The sequence below is a fragment of the Rattus norvegicus genome, chromosome 9, assembly GCF_021556685.1.
Source record: "Rattus norvegicus strain SHRSP/BbbUtx chromosome 9, alternate assembly SHRSP_T2T, whole genome shotgun sequence".
Lineage (NCBI taxonomy): Eukaryota > Metazoa > Chordata > Mammalia > Rodentia > Muridae > Rattus > Rattus norvegicus.
The window spans coordinates 103,124,224-103,137,076 of NC_141542.1; the positions used below are offsets into that span (position 1 = coordinate 103,124,224).

The following is a 12,853-nucleotide window of genomic DNA, read 5'->3' on the forward strand; positions in this document are numbered from 1 at the left end:
TTCTGCTTTGAGTTCCTGCTTGAATTTTCACTGTGAGCCCAGGTGATAGTGGTACATGCCTCAGTGCCTGTCCATGGGAAGCAGAGGCAGGCAGAACTCTGTGAGTTCAAGGGCAGCCTAGTCTACAGAGCAAGTTCCAGGACAGCCAGAGCTTTGCAGAGAAACCCTGTTGTGAAAAGTCAACCAACCAACCAACCAACCAAATCAACACACACACACACACACACACACACACACACACACACACACACACACACACATATGTATACTGTAGCTGTCTTCAGACACAAAGGACATTGGATTCCATCACAGATGGTCGTGAACTACTGGGAACTGAACTAAGGACCTCTGGAAGGTCAGTGCTCTTAACCGCTGAGCCATCTCTCCAGCCCCCAAAACCATCTTTTTGTGAGAGCATATTCTTGATGGTCAGGGTCAGCCACACCGGAAACTGGCAGTGATACAGCTCTTTAATGGGCCCTTCAGGCTTTCATGCTGTTGAACTTATCCAGCGTCATCCGTATTTCCCCTTTCCTTTATTCTTTCCCCATGTATTAATTCCCTTTTCTGTTGCTGTAATAAAATAACCTGAAGGACTTTGCTTAAGAGGTTAAAGCCTTATTTTGACTCACAGTTCAAGAGTACGGCCCGCCAAGGCAGGGAAGTCATGATGGCAGGAGGTTGAGGGGGCCGGCACATTGAGTCCGAGGTCAGGAAGTAGGATACAATGGATGCTCTGAATGCTTCTGTGCAGCTTGTTTTCTCCTTCCTATTCACGCCAGAATCCTAGCTCATGGAATGGTGTTTCCCCTTTTACCCACATAAATGAAGGTAATCTAGATAATCTCTCATAAATTTGCTCAGATATTTGTTTCCGTGGAGAATCCAAACCCCATCAAGTTGACAGTCAAGATTAATGATCACTCTCTAAATTTAATGCTCTTTTGTATAATTTGACTTTGAAAGGGAATCAAGACTTAGGAAGGGAGGCAGCCGAAGAAGTAGGTGTGTATATATGCTTCTGAGTGTTGAATTCAGGGCTCTCAACATGCTAGGTTGGGAGTCTTCCACTGTGTTCTGAAACTTAAGTTTTCAACATTTCCTTTTAAGATAAAGACATTTGGGTATATTTGAAAAAAAAGTTGATGGGAAGAACTGTGATAAAAGGGCTGTGATAAAAGGGCTGTTTTGCAGTGGTTGTGCGAAACCCTGAGTTGATTCCAAACACCAAAGGTGGTAGAAAGGCAGAAGACTAATGGCCCCAGAAAGACCCGACTTGAAATGGTAGGTGGACCAGGGTTAGCAAATTGAAGTATATAGTATGCCCAGCTAAATATGAGTTCCAGAAAGACAGCAGATACTTTGTCTTTTGAATTGCTGGGTTTCCTATTCATTATCTAGCAATCCTAAAACGGGAAGTCAGTATATATATAAAGGGGGTTGTAGGTCCGCATGTTGTGGGAGGGAGTAGGAACTTTAAAATCCTTCGCAGATGTCACTCCAGAATGAATTCCCACTCCTAACAGAAAGGACACTGCTTTGAATTTCAGCCTCACCATTTGCCCCTTGATGGACAAACTGTCAGGAAAACGCTAGACCAAAAGCTGTGGAAAAGTTCTAGCTTGGAAAACCAGCTCATAAGTGATGTGGAGATTTTTGTACTGCAAACGGGCACTGGATTGGGTGCCTCGGATAGTGAGTCATAGGGCCTCTGGCCAGGCTCCAATTAGGGACACCAGCTTAACTCTAGGGCCTTAGGAGATGCAGCCAAAGGCTCCACTGTGCGCCTGCGCTACTCCTGCCCCGCCCTCTCCCAGCCCTGCATCCGGGTCTCAGAAAGGGGCGTGTCCGAGTGGAGGGGGCGGGCCGTAGAGGAAGGGAAAGGTGTCGTGGGAAGCTGGAGGGAGTGAGGCGGGGATGTAGGCGGGCCGAGGGGGCGGGTCGGCGCGCGGGGTCACGTGACGTGCGTGGCGACGTGTCGGCCATCTTGTGTTGTTGAGGCTGAGGATTGACTTGGGTTCTGAGAGACTCCTGTCCCGGACCGCAGGTAACCAGTGGCTCGGTGTGTCTCCCCTGTCCGCGGCCATCCCGCGCCCAGTCCCCGCCATAGCTCCCCGAGCTGCCGTGGCCTGGCGCCCACCGTCGCTTCCCCGCCGCTCCGGCCCGAGCCGGCCGCATGGACACACTCAGGCTGCCCGGCAGCGGCCGCGGCCGGATGGGGGCGTCAGACATGGGGACAGGGCAGGTGCGGGGTCCGCAGGAACCTCCTCCCTTGCGAGGGCCGTGGCCGGCCCGGGAGCTTCCCAGCTGAGCGCAGCCCCTTGCTTTCGCCCCCGTGGCATCGCGGGGGAAGCTGAGAGGAGGCGGGAGGCGGGGTGGGCAGTGTCAGGCCGGAGGGCTCGCCTTCCGCTGCCCGCTCCTCGGGGCCGGTCGCCCGCGCAGCCTCGGGGTCCTCCGGCTAACAGCTGCTGCGAGCCGACAGCTGCTCTTGCCGGCGCTCCTGCCCGCACCTGCCCGGGGGAGGTGCGCCCTTGCCGTCTCCACCGAGCATCTGGACTGGGGAAGACTGCTACCACGGCTGGAGGACTGGTCTGGAGCAGGCCCCAGGCGAGGTGGAGTCATGATCTGATCCTGGGACTGAGAGGCTTGGGAAAGTAGAGCCCGGGGCGGCTCCGGGGACCCGAATGTTCACACGGGCTTGAAATGGGCAAGCAGTTTCCCACGAAGCACTCTTGAACACTTGAGTTTTGTAGCTGAAATATCAATCAATCAATCCGGCAAGGAAGGGGAGGGTGTGAAAGAAGCAGGTTGTGTGACCGCGTTTGGGAGGCAGTAAGGTTGCTTTGCGTTTATCTAGTACTGTCTCCCGTCACCTCCCGTTTTCTTGAAAGTCAAAGCACTTAAACACATCCAGTGGCTCTATTAGGAAGGTAAGTACTCCAACATAACTTAAGAAATTAAGGGACTCGAATCAGTGATGGACTCGAATCAGTGATGGCTTCCCACCTAGTACCATATACCTTGGATTATAGAAAGTTATGGTTCAGGTACTGTAGTTTTCCTTATGTAGTTTCTCCTCTTTGGTAACAGATGACTTCCTAGATTATAAAGACGATTATCATACTTTTTGTACATGAGTTTTCATCCTCCTTTGTGGCTCTGACTGGCAGACTTTTTCTTTTTTGGTTAGAACACATACTTTGTCCTCATTTAATGATGCTTTCCTAGTGTAGCAGCTTTTGGATTGCTTGAACTGGAATATGTACTTCATTGTCACATTAGAAGACACTAGAAAAACATTTAGAAGTGAGTGACATGTGTCAGGAAAAAAATACCAACATTGAGGGGCTAACAAAGATGATGTTAGTGATTTGCTAGAAAGGAAAAGACCATACCTTTTTTAGTACTTGACGAAGGTTTTTCCTGGCTGGGGAAGAAGACACTGTGCACTATCTGCTGCCATTCTTTTATTTTGGACTACAGGTACTACAGTGGTGTATGCTGAGGAACAAACATTTCTGTTTTTGTCGAGCTCACTTAATACTTAAGTAAAAATATACAAATACTTCTTGATGTAATGATGGGGCTATGTCCCTTAAACTGATTGAAAGTTGAAATCTGTAAGCTGAACATGCATTTAAAGATATCAGTCTGCTGCCCATTAATAACAGCAAAGCCTCCTATAGAATCTTGATTCTTTCCCCCTTATAATTGCATGGTTAGATTTTATGTGATTTTGTGATTCTCTGGTCCTAGCCAGCAATGCCAGGGAATATTGCACTGCATATTGCCAACTCAGGAAGCAATCATAATATGAAATGTGAAGAATGATTTCTATGAGTCCATATTGTTTTTACCTCATAGTAATGTGCAAGCTCTTGTTAAGTCAGACATTTCTGTGCAGGGACCATCTGTTTAGGAGTAGTGAGGATGAAAGAGATAGGAAGACAGGAAGGGTTAATTTTTCAATTTAGTCTTGTGAGGAGACTTTACAGGTAAGATAAAATTTGAGGGAATACCTGATAGGTAGAGGGCAGGGTAAGAGGCAGAAAAGGGCAAAGATCCTGAGACAAGAAGATAAAACTTAGGTGGGACCCATCAAGGGCTTGCTGGGAAGAGCACTGAGGCTATCTAGTCTGGAAAGACTGCAAGAAACGGATTGCAGTGTATCTACACAACTCTTTGGCAGGAAGATGAGGTGGGTCATTCAGTGCACTGGAGTCTTCAGAGGAGTCCATGTGCGTGTAATTCAGGCTGACCCAAACTTGCTCTTCTCTTGCCTCAGCCTCCCAAGTGTCTGAGATCTATGGAAAAGTCTTAGGAAAATCAGATTCTATAGACTTGAGTCACGATCCCTCCTTCCCATTCATTTGGGAAACTCAGGATGCTCATCTATATCAGGAATTATAATGAGTTACTTAAAAATAAGTTTGTAGGTGTGATTGCTGTTAGACTGCCTGGAAATACTTTTTAAAAAGGAATGACTTTTTGTTTGTTTGGTTTTGTTTTTTGATTTTTTTCAGACAAGGCTTGATGTAGCCTTGGCTGTCTTGGAACTTGTTCTAGACCAGGCTGGCCTCGAACTCCTGCCTCTGCCTCCTGAGTGCAGTGATTAAAGATGTTTGCCAACACTGCCAAGCAAGAAGTGGCTTTTTTTTCCCCCCAGAGCTGGGGACCAAACCCAGGGACTTGCGCTTGCTAGGCAAGCGCTCTACCACTGAGCTAAATCCCCAGCCCCAAGAAGTGGCTTTTAAAGAAGGTTATCTATCCCAACCTCTTAACTAAGTAGGAGCATTTTGCAAGCTAGGGACTACCTGGAAGACAGAAGAAGTAGGAATATAGCTTAGGGGTAGATCACTTGGCCTAGCATGCCTGATGTCCAGGTTCAGTCCTCAGTACTGCCTAAACAAAAAAGAATGGAAATTTCAGAATATTTAGAAGTGAGAAATTGTTCTTGGACACTGATGATCAAGGAATATAATCAAATGAATCAGTATATTAACCCAAATTATGCAGTTGATTAGTGAAGAGTTTCTTTTAACTCTATACAGTCCAGCCTAGTTTTAACTGGTTCAGGGACCCTCTCCTAATTTCTGTGCATATCCTTATATCATTTTGCTTGTGTAGAGTGTTTTCTATTTTTCCTTTTTTTTTTTTTTTGCCTTTTAAGTTAAATCTCAAATTAATTTGCTGCTTTATAGGCTGGGGACTTTTTTCTGAGGGCCTTCCAGCTTATTTTCATGTTCATAATTGGCCGATTTAATAACTTTTTATTTTAACTTACCTGATGAATTTAGTATTTTGACTTTTGGAGCTTTTTTTTTTTTTTTTTTTGCTGATGGGCTGCCTGTATGAACAATAATTTATAGTAGACTTGCTTCAAAGTCATGTGAAGATAGGAATTCTAAGGCAGAGTTTGAATGGGGCTTTGCAGCTAGAGGACATAGTGATGATGGTGCTGAGGTAGTGTCCTAACTCATTACATCTACATCGTGTTCCCTTGCTGAGTTTTTGGAATGACATTTTTAAATTATACTCTTTGATGTCATATCAGCTTATTTATTCTCATGACTCTGCATTTTAATACTCTGTATGTGTACTCTTTTTGTTGACCTTCACAGTGGAAGACATATTGGTAGTAATTGCTGTCTGGGAGGACCTTTTTAGGTGGGAACATCCTAAACTCCTGGGAACTCCTGGCCCTCCTCAAAGTTCTATGATTTGTGCCATTTAAAAAATGATGACTTTATTTTTCAGTTCTCTTTAGTTTATTAAATTTCCTGTACTTTCTGCTTTATTCTATAGGTGGGCCAGTCTCATAGGTTGAATCTACAATTTATGTTGGTGTTAATCTACGTATTAGATTTTCTTCAACAGTTTGAAATGTTTCGCTCTTTTGTTTTTTTGTTGTTGTTGGTTTTCTGTTTTTTGTTTTTTTTGGAGACAGGGTTTCTCTGTGTAGCCCTGGCTGTTGTGGGAATCATTCTGTGGACTAGGCTGGTCTTGAACTCAGAGATCCACCTGCCTCTGTCTTCCAAGAGCTGGGATTAAAGGTGTGTAATCACCCCCCGCCAGCCTTGAAAAATATGTAGCCAAAGCTGGCCTGGAACTCAGGATCCTTTTGCTGTTACCTCTTTAGCAAATCCTACCACTGTGTGCACCAAAACTGGCTGAATTTTTCTTAAGATTGCTTGTTAATTCTATTTAGGGTGTGTATATGTGCATGTATGCATGTATGTGGGTATATGAATGTGTCCATGCCATTGAGTGCCTGGGGAGGTTAGTAGGAGCTTGTGGGAGTTGGTCCTCTTCTACTGTGTGAGCTCCACCAACTGAACTCAGGTCATGAGGCTTGGCAGCAGGTGCTCTCTGAGCCATCTTGGCAGCCCTGCCCTTGTTAGTGTAGGTGTTGTAGAGTTGCCATTGGATTTTGATGCCCTAAAAGTTTTGTTTAAAAAGAATTTGTGGGTTGTGTCTGTGGAGGTAAGCGGAAACTTTGTGAAACTGGTTCTTCCTTTCTAATGTACAGGCTCCTGGAGTTGGAACCCAGGCCATCAGGCTTAAGGGACCATACCTCTGAACTGTCTCACGGTTGTGTCCTTCCACTCCCCACCCTGAAAACAGGAGGTGCTGTAGTCCTCGCCAGCCTTGAGCTATGCAGCAGAGGATGACCTTGAGCCTGTTGAAGCATACTAGCCTATGCTTGCCTCTCTCCCCCACGGCCCCTTATGCTTCGGGATAATCAAGCCGAGAACTTCCTTCATGCCATGCAAATACTTTTGGGAGTTAGTTATATACATCTCCAGCCCAGATCTGAGTATTTTTGACTAGATTATTATTTTTTTTATGTTGTCATGCACTCATATGAATGGAAAATACACTATTTAAGATATAATAAGATGGTGCCATTAATTTTGTGTGAGGTCAGGAAAAAAGGGAAGAAATTTGAAAAGAAAAGAATATCTCTGTAAGTTACCAAACTTGATTTTATAAAAGTGTTTTTCTAAACAGCCATGGTGTACAGTGACCCAACACTTGGGAGGTAGAGGCTGGAGGATCAGGGGTTCAAGGTAGTAGTTCTAAGTAGTGAGTTGGAGGCTGGTCTGCCTACAAGAGGGACTGTCTCAGAATACAAGAGCACAGGCCTTTAAGGTTCCTTTCTATAGTAAGGAACACTGAGTTTAGAAAGGTTTTACTAACTGGAGCCTAGGAGGTACTTTGGATAGATTCTGTAGGAGAGTGTATTGTTTAGTTCTACCCCTTATTCTCTCCCCTTTTAAAAAACGTAGAGTTTATGGGGCTGGAGTAATGGCTTGGCAGTGAAGAGCACTTGCTCTTTTTCAGGAGGACCTGGGTTCAGTCAGTACCCACACCCAGTGGTTCCCAGCTGTCAGCTCTAGAGGATATTCTTCTGGCTCCTTAGGTACTCCCCCCTCCCAAAGGTGGGCACACACCCACCCACCCACCCACCCACCCACACATACACTGATATTAATTAAAACCTTAAATGTAGCTTTTTAAGGCAATCTGATGAATTTTATGATATTGTGATTGCCTTTTTGTTGAATTAAAAGTGAAGTGGGGTTTCTCAAGTTGTTACAGGGTTTACAGTTCATAAAATCATCAACTTATTTTTTAACTAATAATATACTTTTTATTTTATGTGTGTATGGTTGCTTTGCTTGCATGTATTTCTGCATATCATGTGCATGTATGCCTAGTGCCTGTAGAGACTAGAAGAGGGCTTTGGAGACATGTGGGTGCTAGGAATTGTATCTGGGTCCTCTGGAAAGCAGCTGATACTCTTAACCACTGAGCCTTCTTTCTAACCCTTTGAGACAAGTTCTTGCTGTGTAGTCCAGGCAAGCCTCAATGAATGACTCTCTGTCTCTCTGCCTTCCCCCGTCCTGGGATTGCAGGTGTGTGCCACCATGCTTGATCTTTCTTGGACAGTGTTCTTGTCATCATTTTATTTTAGCCAAGAAACTACTTGATGATGTGCTTCAGAACACTTTTTTGTAACTTGTGGGTCCACTTGTGGGTCTTTTAAGGTTCTCAGCAGCTATAACCCAGGCCTCAGTGATAGATGCATTTAATGTCAGCATTTGGGAGGCAGAGGCAGGTGGATTTTTATGAGTTGCCAGGAGTACATAGTTGAGACCCTGTCTCAAAAACAAGCAGGTTGTGATTTAGCCCCTGAAGCCACACCTGAAGGCTTTAGCTTTACTTCTTAGATATTTTACACCAGTCAGATTCTCCAGATGGGGTCCCAGGTATGACTTGCATAGGACTCACATTGTTGTGATGGTGCTGTTTTCCCTTCCTGCCATCAGATAGGCGTTAAAGGTTGGTATCAGAGCAAAGGAAACCTTGTCACCACTTTTGAGTTCCTAAGTTGTGTTCATTTGTCATTATCATTAAAACCACTTAGTACTTTAGTTAAGTTCTCTACGTTTTCCGTCTTTCTGTAGAAAGATGTGACCGAGACTAGTTTGTTGTTGATTAGTTTTCTGAGACAGTCTTGCTGTACTGTCTGAGAATCCTCTCCTAGTCTCATGAGTACTACAGGCACATACATGCTACTGTGCTGGGTAGAGGTCTGATTCACCAACATACCGATGTTCCTAGCATTTTAAACAGGCTTGGAAACTATTTTCTGTAAAATACATTTATGAGAAAAACTTTTTCTTGTAAAGTTTACTGAGACTGCTAGATGATTTACATTGATACTTTTTATTATTCACAGTATTAAAAAGACCTGAAGACATTGCTGAAAACCTCTTGCTGTGAGATAGCAGAACTTTTGAACAGGTAAGGTTGAAGGGAAGAACAGAGTTGTGTGGTTATGACAGTAGCCCCCTATCCAGGCCAGGGACTTGTGTGTGCTAAGTATGTGCTCTACCACTAAATTTTATCTAGCCCCAAATAGTAGGTTCACTTTTGCTTTTAGGGTTCAGGGGGTTTTGTTTGTTGGTTTGTTTTTGTTTTTATTTTCCCCTGAGGTTAGAGATAGTGAAAAGAAACTTCTGGTACCTTTCAGATCCTTTGAATCAGAATAACATACCCTTTCTGGATTGGTTGGAGTGTGACTTTGTGTTTTAAACTGCTGTAATGTTTTTGATGATGAGTGGGAAGAACAGTGTTTTGAGGGCAAATGTGCTGAGAGGCCAAGGTATTTTCAAGAGTTGTTGCTTCATGAGGAACTTGGACCAGGAATTGGGAAGTATTAGGGAGTCATGATGTCTGTCTAGCATGTACTTTCCCCCCAGTTGGTTGTAAGTATCCTCCTTTTTTGTTTTGTTTTAGTTGTCTTTCTGTAGTCAGAATTTTCATACTTTTAATACATGTAGAAGAAATGGCTGCTGCACCCCTGGGGTTACAGATAAACTTGAGCAAACTGATAACTGCTCAGGGTCCCAGCTTCTGGGAAGGAGATTCGATGGATTGCATTTCATTTAGTTTTCCATCTTTGTGTCATCTAGTTGTGGCAAAGGTTGGGTCTAGAAGGACAAGTACAGTGAACTGACAGTCTGCATTTGCCTCTAAGACTAGTGGCAGATCTTAGAGAATGTATAGTGGTAGTTCTTCTAAGGAAGATCCAGTAGAAACTTCTAGACATTTTTCTGTTGTAGCATTCTAGAACAATTTCTGTATGTCTTGCTAAATTTAAATGCCTGAAGATGTACTTTATACATCTTATTTTAGAGATTGAGGCCTAGTAATTCTTACCTATCATCTGTGTTGGAACCTCCCAGTTCACTTTCTTTTTTAATTACATTCATTACATCGTATATGTATGTGGATATGTGTGTGGGAGTAAATGCTTTGCCACTTGTGTAGAGGTCAGAGGACAGCTTTCAGGGATTGGTTCTCTCCTTCAACCATACTATGTCCAGGAATTATTAAACATAGGCTGTCTGTCAGGCTTGGCAGCAAGTACCTTTTCTGGCTGAGCTGTTTTTGCTAGCCCCAGCTGAGTTCTAGATTTTGGGGGTGGGGAAGCCCAGGCTAGAAATTTAGTAAACTAACATAAACAGCTGACTTTGTTTGTGGAAAAAAGTGTTGATTTTTTTTTTTATACATTTCATTGCTGGTATTTCTTACAGTATTAAGCTCATGAAGCTGCACTCAGAATTTCTAGGTGATATTCACATTATTGAAGAGCCAACCAGGAGTATGAAGTGAGACACCCCTTACCTTCCTCTACTCCCAACCAAAAACAAAAGCAAGAATAAAGAATAGTAGTACTTTGTTGTTGGGTAAGATGAGTGGCATGGTATAGATTTTAGAAATTACATATATCTACAGATGGCTAGGAAATTTGGAAATAAACTTAGTGTTTTTAGTATGGTGTTAGGAGTCTAACCAAGAGCGTTGGATATGTCTAAGCACATGATTGTTGAACTACATTCTTTGCTCCTTAAGTAAACTGTGTTTATGTCTGCATATGTATATGTGTGAAACAGGGTCTCAACTGTGTAACCCAGGCTAACCTTGCATTTACAATCTTCCCTCTGCCTCCTGACCTGAGTGTTGGAATTATAGGCATGCACTACCACACTTGGCTTTAGACTTTTTTGGGAGATAGGGTCTCATGTAGGCTTGCTTCAGATTTGTTATGTAGCTGAAACTGGCTTTGAACTCCCACTCCTCCTGACTCTACCTCTCAAATGCTGTGGTTACAGATGTGTGCCATTGGAGACTTCATAGTCACTGATCCCTCCCAGCATCAGTTGTCTTTTTTTATTTGTGAAGCTCACATGGTATAGCCGTACTGGCCGTACATTCAGCCGTACTGAACTACCATGTAGAATTGCTGAGTGGCCTGGAGCTCAGGAGTGATATTCTTGCCTTTGCTCCATAACTGCTGGAGTTAAGAAGCATGTGCCACTATGCCCAGTTTATGGCAATTTTTCTCAGTGAAACTTTTTTTTCCAGCATTATATATTTGTTGATTTACAATTTTCTTTTTTTAAAAACTATTTATTTACTGTATTTATTCACTGTAGCTGTCTTCAGACACATCAGAAGAGGGTGTCAGATCCCATTACAGATGGTTGTGAGCCACCATGTGGTTGCTGGGAATTGAACTCAGGACCTCTGGAAGAGTAGTCAGTGCTCTTAACTTCTGAACCATCTTTCCAGCCCCTGACTTACAATTTTCAATTAAAATATTTTGTAACAGGCATAGTGATACTTTGCCTTTAATTCCAGCACTTGGGAGGCAGAAGCTGTCAGATCTCAGAGTTTGAGGCCAGCCTGGTCTACATAGTGAGTTCCGGGACACCAGAGCTGCACAATGAGACACTATCTCAAAAACAAATTTTTATATCCCCCCCCCATAGATACATATATTAAACCCTTTTAACATTTAGTCTATGTTTACATATGTGTGCTCCAGTGTGTGTGTCGGGAAGGAAATACTTTTCCCACTGTGTTTGAACTCAAGATTGTGAATGTGGCAACAGGTGCTTTTACCTGCTGAGCAATCTCTCTAGTCTACATATCTAGATTTTTTTTTTTAAATGTAAACCCTAGGAATTATTAATAAAAGTATTACCTTTATGTAAAAGAGCCACAGATTTTACTTCTTACTATACTTTCTTTACTGGCTGAAGATGTTTTGGAATGTACCATGTACATAGATAGGTATGTATACATTTTTATGTGTGTTTATATGCATATGAAGGCCAGAGGTTGACATTAGATAGCTTCCTGACTTGTTTGAGACAGGCTTGAGAATGGTTTGAGACAGAGTATAGATTGGCTAGCTTACAAGTGTATCCATTGTACCTGACATGTGGGTGCTGAAGATCCAGAGTCAGGTCTTAATGCTTGCATAGCAAGTGTGTTACTGCCATGGCCCTCTCCCCAGGCCAGAGTCTGTGTTAGTTAGCAGAGTAGAGCTGAAGACTTGTCTCTGTCTCTTAACCCTGGGCATTGAGGTAAGACATAATCAGATTTTGTGAGTTTACAAAGATTGCCACGTGTTTTGTGTTCAATTTTTAATAGGCCCTGGTTCTTTGCCAGCATGCCTTTACTCTCACAATTAAAAATTGTGTTCAATTTTTAATAGGCCTCTTTTGAAAACATGGGCTCAAGAGTAAGATTATCGTACAACATTGCCATGTTGATGGTACCCTAATTTTTCTTAGGATGAGGTGTATTTTTTTGTTTGTTTGGTTGGTTTTGTTCTGTTTTTTTGAGACAAGGTCTTGCTATATAGCTTTAGCCAGCTTAGAACTTGCTGTGTATTCCAGACTGACCTCTGCCTCCCTCAGCTGGGATTATAGGTATGTGCTTCACAACCAGCTCTAGAAGGATACATTTTTTTTTTTCATTAAAAGGAGAGCAAAATTAAATACTTGGCATATTTGAAACATATTTAAGGAAAATGTTGGTAACAATATTACATTTTATTAGAGTCATCTTTAATAGCTAGTATGTTCTTTTGAGACTTTTTTTTTTTGGGGGGGTATTCAAGTTGTTCTGGGCCTGGAGGAAGCCTTAGGAGCTTTAGTCTCTTCAGGACTTAGTTTTTAGGTTGACCGTTAACTGCTGGCAGTATTGTCTTGATAATTTCTAATATGTACATCCTGGCATAGCTGTGATGGAGGTAGCCATATCCTAGGCTCTGGATCATCTGCTTGGGAGTTGATAGAACACTGTGCAAACCGTGACCTTTGTGTAACTGGATGAGAAGCTGTCCTGTAAGAGCAGTGGCCAGAGAGCCTTAATTTGCGTTTTGGACACTTGACAACTTTTCGGAAAATGTCCAAGCTCCTTACCTGTCTCTGTGTAATAAGAACATGCTCTTCTTTAAAGGGGGCTTGCTATGATGACGGAAAAGGGT

At 43.1% G+C, this 12,853-nt stretch overlaps 1 protein-coding gene across 11 annotated transcripts in view; it reads left to right on the forward strand.

The window, feature by feature from the left end:
- Positions 1 to 1,984: 1,984 nt before the first annotated feature.
- Gigyf2 (GRB10 interacting GYF protein 2) overlaps positions 1,985 to 12,853 on the forward strand; it is a 125,796-nt gene continuing 114,927 nt past the window's right edge. For 7 of the 11 annotated variants that reach the window (NM_001427666.1, XM_087564342.1, XM_087564346.1 and 4 more), the window contains 2 exon segments: positions 1,985 to 2,047; positions 8,747 to 8,811. The gene's annotated coding sequence lies outside the window, so the exon portion shown is untranslated. 11 annotated transcript variants of the gene reach the window in all.